The following is a 16183-nucleotide window of genomic DNA, read 5'->3' as shown; positions in this document are numbered from 1 at the left end:
GCCAGGGCTTCTTAAACTTTTTCCACTTGCCACCCTTTCAGTAGCACTGGTTGGCACTGCATGGCCTGAGGGCATGCATAGTGCAAAGTGCGAGTGCTTTGTGCTCAGAACCAAGGCTGCACTGAAGTTGTGTGATGCAACACAGGCAAGTGCTGCCAGAAACACCTCAGATTCATTACAAGTTTGATTTTTAATTAATTTTTGGTCGTCACATGTTCGGAAACCTTTTACTGTTGCCAAACATGACCCCATACAAGGCTGAGAGGTTGAGTTTAAGAAGTGTGGCTTTAGGCAACTTTTTAAGTTTAAAAGAGGTAGAACTATTGCCAACCTACCCTGGCAGAGTGAATTTCCTACATCAATGAAATCACAGCTCTAGTTTCTGTACAAAGTCAACGAATTCCAAGTCATGAGACCAACAAGATGGAGGACTAGGCTTTTCCCTAGGATTACATGCAAGAGTTAAAGCAATTTCAGCTATTTCCATGATAAAAGCTACCAAGAAACCTAGTAAGATAACAACTCAGTGAACTAACAGCAGAGAAGGTTAATTGATCCTTAATTCCCTACCGTGAACATTCACTACTCCCTTCCCCACTTGGCCACCAAACTAAGACAGGGCTCACAAGCAGATCCATAGGTTTGCAATATCTGTCTCCCCACCTCACCCCGTTCCACCTCCCCACTGGAGAAAACCAAAAGCTAGACCCTTGCTCTGACTGGGACAACAGCATGGCAGCACTCTGGGATGCAGTACTGCTCAACCAGAGAATTAATACTGACCTCACTGAGGAATAACTACTAAGTCCTTACAGTACAGTCAGGCACTGTGCTAAGCTTCAGAGATACAAAGTGGTGTATGGATTTTCAGGGAGGACTAGCACCTCTGGTGTGAGGGCAGCAGAGCCCTTTTCAGGGCTGCTAATCTACTTTGGTAACCACCTTTCACCCAACTCTCACCTATGGTTCCAAGAAGCTGTAGTAATATGCAGTGGCCACAGCCCAGTAAAACTGTTTTGGCAGGTGGGCTAAACCAGGCTGGTAACCAACAGGACTCAGACCCAACAGTAATTTAGAGAGATGTCTACCCCAAGCATGTGAAGACTTCCCCCAGCAGAATGGGCAGATGAGAACAATTTGTTCCAATGTCCACAAAGGTGGCTGAAGTGGGTGCTGTGGAGTACTTACAGCTTGGTCAGGCATTGAAGATGCCAAGATCATCACCTGCATCCTAGGCCCTCCCCAGTCTTCCTGACTTTTGTCTAGCCACCAGATTTTGATGACTCTGGAAGAGAGAATGAGGCTGATGATTTGCACAACTCTGCCTCACAAATCCAATTCATGGGCAAGTCAAAACATCACCCAATGATGTCATTGGTCCTAGAAAAACAACAAGAGATACAAAGTATTTCAAAGGAATGGTTCCTGCTCTCAAGGAGCTCATATTCTAATGGGGTGGGGCATGCTGTAGGTATAAGAGACATATATATAAATAGAAGTGATCTCAGAAGGAAGCATTAACACCTGGGAGAACTAGAAAGGACTCCTGTAGAAGGTGAGATTTGAGCTGTCTTGAAGTAAGTCAAGAAAGCCAAGAATTGGAAATGAAGAGGAAGAACATTCGGAGCATGGGAGACAGTCAGTGGAAAGACATGTAGAGAGGAGATAGAATATCATGTGGGAGAAATAGTAAGAAAGCCAGGACACTGAATAGTGAAGAGAGGCAAGTGGAGCTAAGAGGTAAGAAGGCTGGAAAAGTAAAAAGGGGCAGATTGTGAAGGGCTTTAAATGGCAAAGAAAGGCTTTTATATTTGATCCTGGAGGTAATAGGGAGCCATCGGAGTTTACTGAGGGATGGGGGGAGTGTCCCAGTCAGATCTGAACTTGAAGTATAATTATGTTTCAAATCATTCTTGCAGGATATTACATATTTTTATTAAGAAAGTAAGTTTTTATAGAAGAAACCCCAATGCTTTCTGATAATGAGATTTTAATCACTTCATGTTTAAGGAGAACAGTGACATGAATATTCAAAAGAACACCTATATCCTGGTGTTTAAGGCAGCATACAAGGAAGCTTTCCAGTGCTCAATACGTGGGTGCCAAATCTCTCTTTATAAGTGAGTTTTATGGAACACCACATGTTCTTCAGTGTGTGACCAGGCTTAAGTATGTAACCAGCCATGGATCTATGGGCAATCCACCAATTATTCTTCCTGGGAAAGTTTTCCATCTTTGAGATCACCTGCTGGGCTGGCTAATGTCTGCTGGTCGTTTTAGCTAGTATGCTTTGGAAAATGAAAGCAAGGAGGGGGTAATGGAAAGAAATGGTGAGCTGAGTTCATAAAGAGTTGTAAAAGATGAAATCTCTCCTGGTGGTCATTAATCTTGCCCTTTCATGTTTCCAAAGGTCTTTTGAAATTTTGGAAACATTTTTTTCTTTCTTTTTTTTTTTTTCCACTTGAAACCACCAGGTGATTCAATCTTGTAAATTTTGTGGCACTTTGTTTTTAACATTAGCTGTCTCAATATTATTCACTTTTATATTTCAAGCAGCTTGTAGGAACGTGTGTGTGTTATGATTTTACTCTGGTTTCTCCCAACAAAGATGGATCAGGGATAGTGTAGGAAAAGTAGGTGCTGGTCACCCATAGACGAGGTTAGGAGCCAAATGGGCTTGGAACCACAGTCTGCCACTCCTCCCTTCTCTGGAGGGTTGCTATCTGGTGCTACTGCCTCCTCACCATCCCAACCACACCATACAAGTGAGAGTCAGGGAGTTATTAGGGATTGTGTAGTGTTTGTGGTGAAGTGCCTTCCATAAGAAGCCCCTTCACCATACCCACCCCCACCCTAATCCTGAGGAAAACAGCAGAAACTACAGATCACCTAACATATTTTCAGACCACTGAGAACCTCAGATCTGCTTTCCAAGGCTGTGTGTGCCAAATATAGTTTGGCTATATTTGTTGTTTATTGTTACAAGCCCTGCAAATGAGGCCAAAAGAAAGAGAGAGACATCTTTTTCTTTTAGTTTTTTCCAACTAACAAGCTCCCTCTCTCTTCTCTTAATTGAACATTTTTTTGAAGAAGAAAACTCTCATGACAAATATACAGTCAAGCCAAATAAATTCCCGTATTGCTCTAAATGTATGTTTCATTTAAAATCCGTTAAGATAGTTCATCTATCCAATAGTAGTGAATTCGATCAATTTAGAGTAACCATCCAATTTGGATGGCTCAGTTGGAAACCACAAATTAAATTTTTGTTTTGTTTTGTTTTTTTCCAAGAGCAGTGTTTGGAACCCCAAATGCTAAAGACTTGTCTGAAGTTTCCATTTCATTTCTCTAGCACAGAAGGAAAGGAGAGGAGATGAGGATAAGGGAGGGGAGATAGAGGGCATGTTAGAGTTGGCCAGGAAGGCAGAGGTCTTTGAGTTCCTTTCACAAATGAGGAAACTGAACCCCACAGAACTGGAGATTTCTAAACTGACCACTTCTAAGGTGTGGCCTCTCAGATGTCAAGGGCTTGTATGTTCCGTGGCTATGTATGTTTAATCTGAAGGTACAAAGTTTCTTCTGTCATTACTTCACAAACTCCCCCACCCCACCCCAACACCTAGACAGGTTAAACATCCCTATAAAAACAAAAACACAAAAACAAAACCCAAACCTTTTTATCCATGGCCAAGTAATCCTACAGAGATTTACTGGGTTTTCATAGAAAATAGTCTTGTACTCCCAGACTCACAGACACCATCTAAAGCAATTTGAGAATATTATGGGCATCTGGAGAGAGTGGTTGTAAATAAACCTCTCTTCCTTCTACTTTATCAGTGTCATCAGAGCACTGAGTAACATTTAAGGAAATGTGCACAGAGACATCGATTTGGGATAGGTCATAATAAGCTTCAGTTGGCTAAGACATATTCCCTTCTTGACATAGATCATACACAGATACATTTTATATGTATATATGCATATATGTATATGTGTGTATGTATGAATGTGTGTATGTGTGTATATTGTGTATGTATACATATATACACAATACACACACATATACATATATAGCAATAAGGCTCTAAGCAAAATTGTGAAATCAGCAAAGATAGCTTTTTCTACCCTTCCTTCCCAGCTTCCCTTGCTATGTTTCTCTCCTACTCCAGAATCAATCTCAGCCCCAGGTACCCCTTGTCCTCAAGCTACTAGTAAGATGTTCAAAACTCTGCTGAAGGACCCTATCTACACCCTCTTTCCTGGATCAGCACCCCAAACTGTAAACTTTTTATTCAACTTAATTTAATAAACATTAATTAAACACATATTGTGTGCAAGGAGTTATATTAGGTGCTTAGGTGAAGTCCTATCCCCATTTACCATTACTTATGCCAACTGGTAGGGCAGCTAGGTGGCACAGTGGATAGAGCACTGGGTCAGGAAGACTCATCTTCCTGAGTTCAAATCCAGCCTTACTAGCTGTGTAACCTTGGTCAAGTCACTTAACCCTGTTTGGCTCAGTTTTCTCATCTGTAAAATGAGCTGAAGAAGGAAATGGCAACCCTCTCCAGTGTCATTGCCAAGAAAACCTTAGACATGACTGAACAACAACAATTTATAAAGCAGATAAACCATGTATGTGTTGAAGGAAGCCAATTTATAATTTTGTTAAAACCTGTTCTGCCCAGTTCTAAAAGGGAAAGAGCTTTAAGAAAGAAGGGGAGGTCTGGGGCAACTTGAGACCTTTGGAGATAGTGACTCGAAGAATATTTTTTCAAAACAGGCAAAGTAGCAGTGATAAATAAGGACCTTGAGGGAATAGGAATGGCTTTAATTTTTTTGCTGATTGGGGAAAAAACAGATAGTCGTGAGAGTAATTAGGAATCCCATGGGTTTAGAGTTGGAGATCATCTAATCCAACTCTTTCATCACTCAGATAAGAAAACTGAGAGAAATGAAGTGATTTACTTAAGGTCACACAGCTAGTTAGTGGCCAAGCTAGGATTGGAACCTGGAAGTTCTAAACCTCAGATTAGCGTTCTCCCCAGAGTGTCAAAGAAGAGTTTTTCCTATTCTGACTGGGAAAGGAAACAGATGGAAAGCTGCCACAGTAAACCATGTGATGGAGTTTAATTAGGAGCATTAAAGAAGTAAATGGAAACTCTCAGATAAGGGTAAGCAATTAATTGAAGGCTTGCTTGCAGGAGACCTTGAACTCAAAACTACAGTAAGCTTTGAAGCACAGCCTGTTCTCTGGTGTTAACTGGCTGTGTGAAGAGTTGGGGTGAGTTTTGCTACTTAGGCCTAAGAAATGAAAAATGGAGTTCAGTTAAACAATGATCATAAATAATTTAAAATGGTGATAAATCCTATTAGCTACACCCCAGTGTCTATATTTCTTTATTTGTTGCTCTCAATTGTTAAATCATTTTCTTATAATAAAAGGGTCATAGATTTAGAGATAAAAGGTACTGTGTTGTTGTTAAGTTGTTTTCAGTCATGTCTGACTCTTCCTGACCCCATTTGGGGTTTTCTTGGCAAAAATCCTGGAGTGGTTTACCATTTCCTTCTCCAAAACATTTTACAGATGAAGAAACTGAGGCAAATAAGGTTAAGTGACTTGCCCAAAGTCACACACAGCTAGTAAGTGCCTGAGGCTGGATTTGAACTCAGGAAGATGAGTCTTCCTGATTCCACTCTTGGCCTTCTATCTACTATCTACTATACTACTTAGCTGCCCCACCCTAGGGGCCATCTGAAGTCCAAGCTCTCCATTTTGAAGATAAGAACCTGGAGGCCAAGGTAGATAAAATGACTTGCCCAAGGTAACAGGTAGTAAGAGGAGCAACGAGGATTTGAACCCAAGTCCTTTGACTCCAAATACAGCATTCATAGGATCACATGTCTATCTAGAACTAGAAAAGTCCTCAGAAACTATCTAATCCAACCTTCTTATTTTATAGATTTTATAGATAAAATAAGATATAGATATAATAATAGTATAGATAAAATAAAATATCTGGAGAGAGGCTAAGTATTGCCCAAAGAGACAAGAGTAATGTCAGAGGCAGGATTTGAACCTAGGTCTCCTGATGGAGTCAGGATTTTATCCACTGCAGTCAGCCTTATTAAGTGCTATGTGCCAGACATCATGCTAAATACTTAACTATGCAAACTATTAAAAGACAGGCAATATTTTTTTAAAAGTTACTGGGTCATATGCTTTTATAGAATTCCTCAATACAAGTATAAGGCTTTGCTGAGGAAAACTTAATTTTTAACCCAGCATAATAATCCCTCAAGACACCCCACTCACTCAATGACAACTAAGCTCATTTTAGCCACAGTGTCCAAGAGAAAACCCCCATCTGTTCAATTACATCTAACCCAATATCCTATTATGACATGTGGCTTTGTTAATAAAATTATTTTTATTTTTGTAAGATCGGAAACTGAAACTCTGGAAAGGTTCATGACTTGGATAGTGGCATGCCATAAGCCAAAGGAAGAATATGTGATGTGCATTTTTTGCATCCTCTGCTCCCCTCTTCCTAAACTAGCTCAAGATAGAAACTTGCTAACCTTTGATGCGAGAGAAATGATTATTTCTCTCTCACATTATTAATCAGTTATTGAATTAAGATCAGGATTTTTCCAAAAGTCTGTGGGTTGTTCAATCTCTGAAAGACATTGCTGGTAATGAAGTTAAATTAACTTGCTCCTCAATCTTGTTCAGACCCCTCCCAGGTGGGAAAGCCTGTAGCATTTTATGCAGGTTTGGATGGGGATAAATTCTTTTATTAGTTTGTCCAAGGCTGAGTAATTTAGAAGTAAGTGACATCATCAAAGTTACATCCCCCAGGCCCTCATTAGAATAGGTCCACCTCTCATTGTCATATTCATTCTCTTTCATTAATTGTTAATCAATCAGAGCTTATTGCCACCCTTGGGAATACCCACTCTTCCAATGGCATATAAACTATGAGCCAGCCACCACAATTGATCTTTGGCATTTCAAAGTGTCACTGATCTTTTTATTAATAAAATGCTAGCATTATTAATAAAATGATTCATTACCCAAAATTATCTCTCAAACTTTTTAAACATCACAGATGCATTCCAGGGAAACTAGCCCCTGTGGAGGAGGAGGATGGACACTAATACTGTGATTTTGGGAAAATATCTCCCCCGATAAATCTTCAAGGCTAAAGAAACTGAGCTATGGGACTGTGTCACTAGAGATCTCAGGGGTTTCTTTGTTTCCCTCCTTACTGGCAACAACAAAATGACTCATGCTGATTCTATCTAGAAGGAGGCCTCCACTTTTTTAGGGTTGATGGAACTACAGAGAAATGCGTTTTCCCAGAGGAAGACCCCTCCTGGTCTTTATCAACTTCTGAGATTTTTACATTTTCCTCCCTTTTCCTTTCTTCCAGTAAATCAATCTGTACCTTAAGCTGAAGCTCCTACAAGCCCAAGCAGTCATCTTTAGGATGCTAATAAATAATTTTCTTTTCAACGTGGCTGCTCATTTTTTGACCCCCAGTATTGCAGACCTCAGGGTGAGTGAGATTCTCCTTTGACCTCTCAGGGAATCCAGGCTGGGAAACTCCCACAATACCCCAAAGCAAATGAGACATTAGCCTTCATTGCCCATAAATGTCTGAGATACTTTAAAAAATGAACCCCAGTACTTAAGGTCTGCAGACAGTCAAGGAGAGTGCCCTAAGAAAGCCTAAAGAGTTTGCAAAAGCCAGGAAATCTGACACTGCTCTGACTGGGATCTTCATTGAGCCTTCTAAAATGAGGGAATGATCGACAGGGCTAATGGTAAATACAGACGGTGATGGGGATGCTGGTGGGAAGCCAGGAGAGGACAAAAACAACAACAACAACAACAACAACAACAACAACAGCAAAAGAAAAAAAGCTTAAAAAATAACCCAAAACAACAACAACCTTGTAATGCGGGGGGGGGGGGGGGAGGTTCCTTAAGAAACTAAGCAAATCCATTCTATTCCTTAGCATTTTGTAAATTCAGTTCTTCAAAGTAATCCAACATAAGTCATTATTTTACCACATGTAAAACTGGCTAAAAATAGGAATGTATCTGCCCATACCAGCTATATAGCTCACCGGAGCTAGAGCTGCCCTTTTAGTGAGAAAGGAATAAACATTTATATAGTGCCTATTGTGGGTGAGGCATGATGTTACATGCTTTATAAATATTAGCTCATTTGATCCTCACAACAGCCCTGTGGGGTAGGTGCTTACTTGCTCCATTTTACAGTTGAGGAAACTGAGGCAAAGAGAGAGGAAGTGACTTGCCCAGAATCACACAGCTAGTCGGTATCTGAAGCTGGATTTGAATTGAGGTCTTCCTTGATTCCAGGCCTTTTACTGCCTCCAGCTGTCAATAGGAGAGGAAGGTTTGTCCAAGAGCCTCCCGCTTTTTAAATTTATCTCTACCTTGTAATTTAGGGGGGATTCAGAGAATGGAAGCTAAGGCGGATTTCCCATTATCCCCATTCTACCCACGGTCCAAAGTCAGGGTGAAGTGGAAAGCTCATTGGATCTGGAGCCAGAGGTTGCCATATGGCTTTTCAGTTGTGTTCCAACTCTCCATGACCCCATTTGGGGTTTTCTTGGCAAAGATACTGGAGTGATTTGCCATTTTCTTCTCCAGCTCATTTTACAGATGAGTAAACTGAGGTAAACAGAGTCAAGGGACTTGGCCAGGCTCATACAGCTAGTAAATATCTGAGGCCAGATTTGAACTCATGAAGAGGAGTCTCCCTGTTTCCAGGCCCGGAACTTTATCCTCTGCAGCACCTAGCTGGGTTCAAATCTTGGTCCTGCAACTTACTACCTGTGAGACTTTGGGTAAATCATTCAACCTCTCCAAGCCTCAGTTTTTCCATCTGTAAAATGAAGGGATTCGACTAGCTGATCGCTATGCTCCCTTCCATCTTCAAATCTATTGTGATGAAGTTGGGAAACCTGGCAAGGGTTGGGGGGAATTTCAATTTCTAATAGTTCAGAGTAACGGTTCTCAATTTTTTTTTTTATGTCATGACCCTTTTGGCAAACTGATCAAACTTAGAGACCTCTTTTCAGAATAATTTTTTTAAATGTATAAAATGAAATACATCATATTACAAAGGAAACCAATTATATTGAAAAAGTTAAAAACTTTTTTTTTAAACTTTTTTAAGTCCACAGATCCCAGGTTGAGAAGCCATGGTTTAGAACAGAGGTGTCCGCTAACTATCTGCCTCCAAAACTCCATTAAAATGTAATTGAGAAATATTTTTAAAAATAAATAAAAATGTAATATAGTTGATGTTCATTTGAGGTTTTCTAAGTCAATGTGTATCCCGCAGGGATCTATTTCTATATGAATTTGACACCATTGTTAGAGCTGCATACAGAACTTTGCTATTGAGGAAAAAAATTTTTTTGTTAAATCCCAACCCATCATGGTGTGCATATGTGTATTGCAATGACTCTGCTTGCTTGTTGGAGGGTACAGAGGGAGTAAGAAAGTTTAATACTAAATGTACGTGGTGGGTAGATTGTTCAAACCTGGGTCAATGACATGTCATTCTGAGGTAAGGAAAACAGTTGGTTTCTGCAGGAAAGAACAAGAATAAATGTAGTGTCTATTGACTCTATGATGAATTTATCATGCATTAATCTCCTCAAACTTGCCAAAATTACAACTATTTTAATGTCAGGTCTATGAGGGCAGGGACAATGTTTTAAATTAATTTTGCGTCTCATCCAGAGGCCAGCATAGTACCCCTCCTTCTTCCCCCTGCATGGTTGATGCCTTCCTTACTAACCCATCGTAGAAGGTGGAATATAGGGCAGGCTACAGATGAGAGGTGCTCAGGAAGGAGCAAGCATAGAAGAGCTGAGATCTGCATCCCTGAAAGGTACATGCACATTAATGAGGTCAGAGGGCAACTTGAGTATTTGCCTTTTATAAGGGACACCTAGGGACAGAACTGCCAGGTCAAAACTAGAACATAAATGAATCTGGGAGTAAAACACTTCTATAGTAAGCTGAGCATTAGGTTCAGAGAGTATGATCTGGGTCCCTAGACCTGGACCTACATGGGCCTAAATGCCCATTGGAACAGAAATGGACAAAAAGATCTGGCTAGTGGAATTTACTTTGGGAATCACTCAAAATAGGTAAAGTGAATAGGCAAACAGTTCCTTAAGGGCAGAGCAGGGAGACTGCTGAAAGAGGTGCTAAGGTGTGAAAGGTCAAAGGTAGTCTTAGGGCTCAGATAGGAAAGAACTCTTTCTTACTGGGTTGGGGAGAAGGGAGAGCAGAACAGGATTTTTCTGGCCATAGCTCTCATGCTGAGAATGAGGTTTTCTAAGAGAAGAGAAATAGGTGGCCATAAGAAAAAAGGTCATTGTCTGTGCCCTAGACTCCATTACAATCCTGAAAGATGAAGGACCAATTTTTGGAGGGCTACAGTCTTGATCAGCTACATTCCTGGAACGAGAGCAAAACTTGATTTAATAGCAAGGTCTAGATTGGGGAAAAACATTTAGGCAATAGAGAGTTAAAGAAATTAGGCTATATGTTCTCTAGATGGTGCCAAGGACCAGAATGGGGAAGAGGGGAGGGAGGAATAAACACTTATTTAGGGCCTAGTATGTATCAGGCAGTGTACTAAGTGGTTTATAAATACTATCTTATTTGATTCTCACAACAACCTTGTGAAGCAGGTGTTATTATCATTCCCATTTTACAACTGAGGAAATTGAGAGAGGCAGAGGTCAACTGACTTGCCCAGAGCCACACAGCTAGTAAACGTCTGAGGTTGGACCTGAACTCAGGTCTTCCTTATTCCAGGCTCCAGCTGCCTCAATTAAGGCATAGGAAACTTTGTAACTTGTTTGTATAATAGTCGAGAAAAAGAAGAATTTTCTCAAACTAGCAAACATAGGGGTATTGAGGTGCAACGTATGAAAAATCCTAGGAACATAATTTCTGGGTAATTAAGGATCAAGTTTATTAATTATGGCTAGCAAATAATTAATAAAATGAGGTGAGTGGCACTTTCAGGGTCCAAAGATGAACATTAGGGGCCTCTGAGAGTTTAAATACTCCTGGAAGAGTGTGTGTTCCCAAGAAGTAGAAATCAACTCTGATTGGTTAACAATCAATGAGGAGTTGAACATATTAATGAAGAAGTGGACAAACAATCTTCATTTCCTCTGGTTGGGAACAGGACCCTATCAGGGAGTCAATCGCCTCTAGCAATCTGGACAAAAGAATCCATCTCTACCCAGAACACTCTGGCTATTTTCCCCCCTTCATAAGCTGGGTCACCCTAAATTCTAGTGGAAGGTTGCAAAGACAGGGGCTTCTTTCCTAAGGGCAAGATCTCGCTTAGATTGGATTCTGTTTGTAAGGTTTTCTAGTTGGGTAGGGTCCCACCCAAGATCAAAAATCATGGACCCCAAGGATTTGGGCAATCTCATCTATTGGCAATGTCCTGCAGAGAATGGCTAAACCTACAGAGGGCTAATTTCTGAATTTGGAAATAGGAAGGAAAAACTTTAATCTTAATTTAATAATTGGCTATCAATATAAGAGAGAAATAATGATTTCTCTCAGAGGTAATAAAATGTCAGCAAGCACTCCCCACAGCTATGGCTCCAATCAAGCCACTTCATCTTCTTTCAAAGATTGAGGCTCTCCTTTACCTTCTCTGCCTCCTTACCCTACCCCATCCCGATCCTAATGTCTCCTCACTCTACCTTGTCTACCCCTCTCAAGCTATAGAATAGCAAACTTCTTGAGTTCCAGGGGTTTATTTAAAACAAGACAATCCCTCACACAGCAGAAGTGAGAGATCATTTCAGGTACGCACAAAGCGGTAACAGGATTTGGGGTCTGCATTGGGGAATTTTTGGTAGTTCTTCTGAATACTGATCAGCAAATATAACCTCTGGACCAAACCTCTCATGTTCTTCCTCCAGATCTTTTCAGCACACATCCATCTCAGGCCTTCCCACATAGGGAACCAAGAAAGTCAGAGGGCAGGTGGATTGCAGGAGAGTGAGGAGAATAGAACCCTTGGCGTTTACAAGCTAAGGCTGAAGCAGGCACGACACCATTCTGCCATTAACTTTCCTCTAACCGTCCTTTACTCTGTTCCTCCCCAATTTTACCCTGTTGCTGTACACCTCCTTCTTCTGCCTGACCATCCAATAGTACTGAAGCTATGTGGCCCCAAAGACACATGCCCCTTACCATCCAGATGAGGAAACAGGCCTAGTGAGGTTGCCCTAGGCTACAGAGAAAAATGTAATACCACATAAGTGGCAGAACAAAGATCACCTCTTATTTTGACATCCCCTCCTTTCGCATAATCTGTAAAGAGGAAAAGCAACAAGTGTATTTGAGGAAACCGCTTAATAATAAGTATTCTTTAAACCACTTGAGAAGTTGATGTAATGTCACTGGAAACAGAGGAGGTGTAGGAGTAAAAGGAATTCCTATGACCTGCTTAAAGGGAATCTGGGGTGAGAAAACCCCCAAAAGCTAGGGAAAGTAAGAAGTAAGTCAATACCTGAACACTGTGGAGGAAATAGATGTAGTAAGCCATAGTTTATCTACTTTGGTTTTGTTACAATGTTTTGTCAGTAATGTGGTAAGAGTGGTACAGTTATGAGTTGTAGTAAGCTATAGTTATCTACCTCAGTTGTTTGTGTCATAAGCCTTTGTCAGGAATGTGGTCAAGTCTACATATATATATATATATATATGTATTTTTTTTTCTGGGTCAACTGAGGCAGACAGTAAGATAATTCTAAAAGGTCTGATTAGCCATAATAAACCAATGGAACCTGAGTTCCCACTCTTAGCCTACAATGTGAACTCCTACATTGCCTTTCTTTGATGAATTTTTTAACAAGATATCATTCCTGGGTTCTTCTTGGACTAGGAATAACAAGAAAACAATGCATTTGGTATCATAATGGCATTTCTACTTGTAAGCTTAGACCAAATCAGAAAGGCTAAGAAACCACAGGAAAATAGATGAGACTAAAGAGAAGTTAAACCAATTTAGTTTTGAGGGGCCAGGTCAGGGTTGTCATTTCTCAGAAAACCATTTCCTTTGAATCATCTTTAATTATAATATACAGTATTCACCACTCTAGGTAAAATTGCAAACTCAGCAAAGTCCACTCCTTGTTCCAATTCAAACTGGCAAACAATTATTAAATATTTGCCCTACATAAGGCATTGGGCTTGGTTGGGAGATACAATACCAAATTGAGGGAAAGATGGAGAGCAAAATACATGAAGGGCTATGAAAGGTCTGAGCAAAATGCTAGGGGACCCTTGAGGAGGAAATGGACACTTTCATCAGTGCGTTGAGGAGGGAGAGTAGGTTCAGGAAGGGCTTCATGAAGGAGGTGCCATGGGAGTTGGACTCTGAAGGCATGTTGATTGACTGGACAGAGCTAAAAGGGGGTCCATTCCCCTACAGGGAATCATAGGATCAAAAATCTAGATCTGGAAGGGACTTTGTTATTCAAGCGTTTAAGTTGTGTCCTGATTCTCTAAGTTGGGTTTTCTTGGTAGAGATACTGGAGTGGTTTGCCATTTCTTTTTCCAGCTCATTTTAAAGATGAGGAAACTAAGGCAAACAGGTTAAGTGACTTGCCCAGGGTCACACAGCTAGTAAGTATCTGAGGCTAGATTTGAACACAAGTGCTCCTGACTCCAGGGCCAGGCCTCTATCCACTTCCCCACCTAGCTGTCCCAGAAGGGAACTTAGAGACCATCTAATCCAACCCTCCTATTTTACAGGTGAGGAAACTGAGGTCCAACGAAGTTAAGTGACTTGCCTGTGGATATATAAGTAGCAAGTGATGAGCAAGATTTTGAACCCAAGTCCTTAGAGGCCTACACTGTTCTGTGGAATGCTTTACTTGTTTATAATAAGTTGTTGCAGGATGCTACCGATTGGCTGTGTGCTCTAATTTGGCCCGGAAACTTATAAAACTAAATCTGTGCCCTAGGAAGCTGAAACTGCTACCAGTGAGCAGTCTTCCTTAGCATGCTGATAAGTCTTTTTCTTTTTAGTTTGACTATTCAAGTTATTAGACCTCCAGTCACTTAGCTGATGGGTGGGATTCTCACTGGGCTCTCCAGGAATCCAGGCTGAGAAATTCCCCCCAAACAACCCTCGTCTTAAAAAATAAAATAAAATATAATAAATCAGGTAATCATTTTAGCAGCTTGTTCTGGCAACTTGACTAACTTTTCCCTCTAACTTAATCCTTTGATTTAGGATTGTTTTTTCCTGCCTCCTCTGGGTTGACTCTGGAGCTTGCCTCCCTGTATGGTATGACTTTTCCCAGCCCATTCTAATGATTCAGCTGGACTTTCTGAACCTTTCTTGCAGAGAATCCTTTCAGGAAATAGGGGCAGTTTATTTGGGTACTGGCCTTTGCTTTCCACTCAAGGTACCGTCAGATCTGCTGTATGATTCTGGGGTGGTTGGGGAAAGAAGGTAAAGAGTAAAGGAAAATTTAATTAGGGTCACATAGAGGAAGTCCTCAAATGTAAGGATCAGACAAATTTGCCTTCAGAATAACAATATAAATTTCTTCTAACCTAAATCCCAGGAGACAGAAATGTAGGGAGATCAGAAAATAAAATGGTTTTCTTGTTCAGGGAACAATATAGGGAACGTAATCATAGCTAATGTTCACATAGTGCTTTAGGGTTTACAGAGCCCTTTATATATGTTATTTCTTTAGATCCTCACAATAACTGTAAGAGGTAGGTGTTATCATTATCCTCCTGCTCCAACTGAGGGAAATGAAGTTAAATAACGTGTCCTGGATCCAACAGACACTGGGTGTCACTGGAGGGATTTGAATTAAGGTTTTCCTAACTCCACATTGTTGTTCAGTCATTATTCAATCTTGTCTGACTTTTGGTGACCCAACCTGAGGTTTTCTTGGCAAAGTTGCTTGCCATTTCCTTCTCCAGCTCACTTTACAGATGAGGAAACTGAGGCAAACAGGGTTGAGTGACTTGCCCAGGGTCATACAGCTACTAAGTGTCTGAGGCTAGATTTGAACTCAGGTCTTCCTAACTCCAGGCTCAGTGCTCTATCCATTGAGCCACCTACTCTTGCCATAGGAATAAGTTTTTGTTAATTTAACATAATTGATATTGTAGCGAGAATAAATTTTATTGCTTTCATATGATAGTTTGTCAGCAGATTCCATTTTGTATTGAGCTGTTTTCAGTTGTTATTGTTTGTCTTTCATTCTCGAAGAGGACCATGACATCAGGAAGGTGATGCTATGACCTGCAAAGAATTGAATTTGAGTGAGGCAGGGCTGTGCAAAGTCACCAGCCTCACTTTCTCCTTCAAAGCCATCTGGGTCCAGCGGCCAGATATCAATCAGGGCGACCGGAGATGCTCCCCTCCCCCGATGGGATACCCAAGTTTGTGATGGAAGTTGAAGATCCTACAAAGGTTAATAGAGAGGTGCATGATGGGTATAAGCAACCCACAACACATTTCAAATGAGGAATTAAGTAGAAGTGGTTTGAAGGATGACAGAGAAATGTATGATTAAAAAAAGAAGATAGGCTGTTTGAGTAAGTTACTTCTCAATAATGAGATAAGTACCTATGTGGCATGATGTAGTAACAACTTATGTATATTCTTAAACAACTGATAAACATATGTGGATCTGCTGACAAGATGAACCACCAAGGAAAAAGAATATTATAAACAACTTTGTCAGTAATTTTGAAGTAAATTCTAAATCAAGTTGTGTGTTGAACAACTTAGGAACACATGCATAGCTAAAAATATAAAAAAACCCATGTGGGACCTGAGCAGTCCTAGGAAAGGCCTAGGACTGACTCCCGGTGTTCCTTGACCCTGAGGTTTTCTGGTTTCTTTTAAGATCAGGGCTGATTGATTGACAAAGATTTGCTAGGTGACCGAGGGGCACAGCGGGCCTCTGACTAGGCAGGGAGGGAAACTTGTCAGAGGCATGTATGGAAGAAACTTGTCAGAACCTCTGAAGTGCATGTTTGTTCTTAGAGAAGGAGATTGTTTGTGGCTTTTGACTAATAAAGTTTGATTTTATGCACTGAGAAGTATCAGTCTAA

Source organism: Phascolarctos cinereus, unplaced genomic scaffold (assembly GCF_003287225.1).
Source record: "Phascolarctos cinereus isolate Bilbo 61053 unplaced genomic scaffold, phaCin_HiC Scaffold_726;HRSCAF=1367, whole genome shotgun sequence".
Taxonomy (NCBI): domain Eukaryota; kingdom Metazoa; phylum Chordata; class Mammalia; order Diprotodontia; family Phascolarctidae; genus Phascolarctos; species Phascolarctos cinereus.
This window is presented reverse-complemented; position numbering follows the sequence as displayed.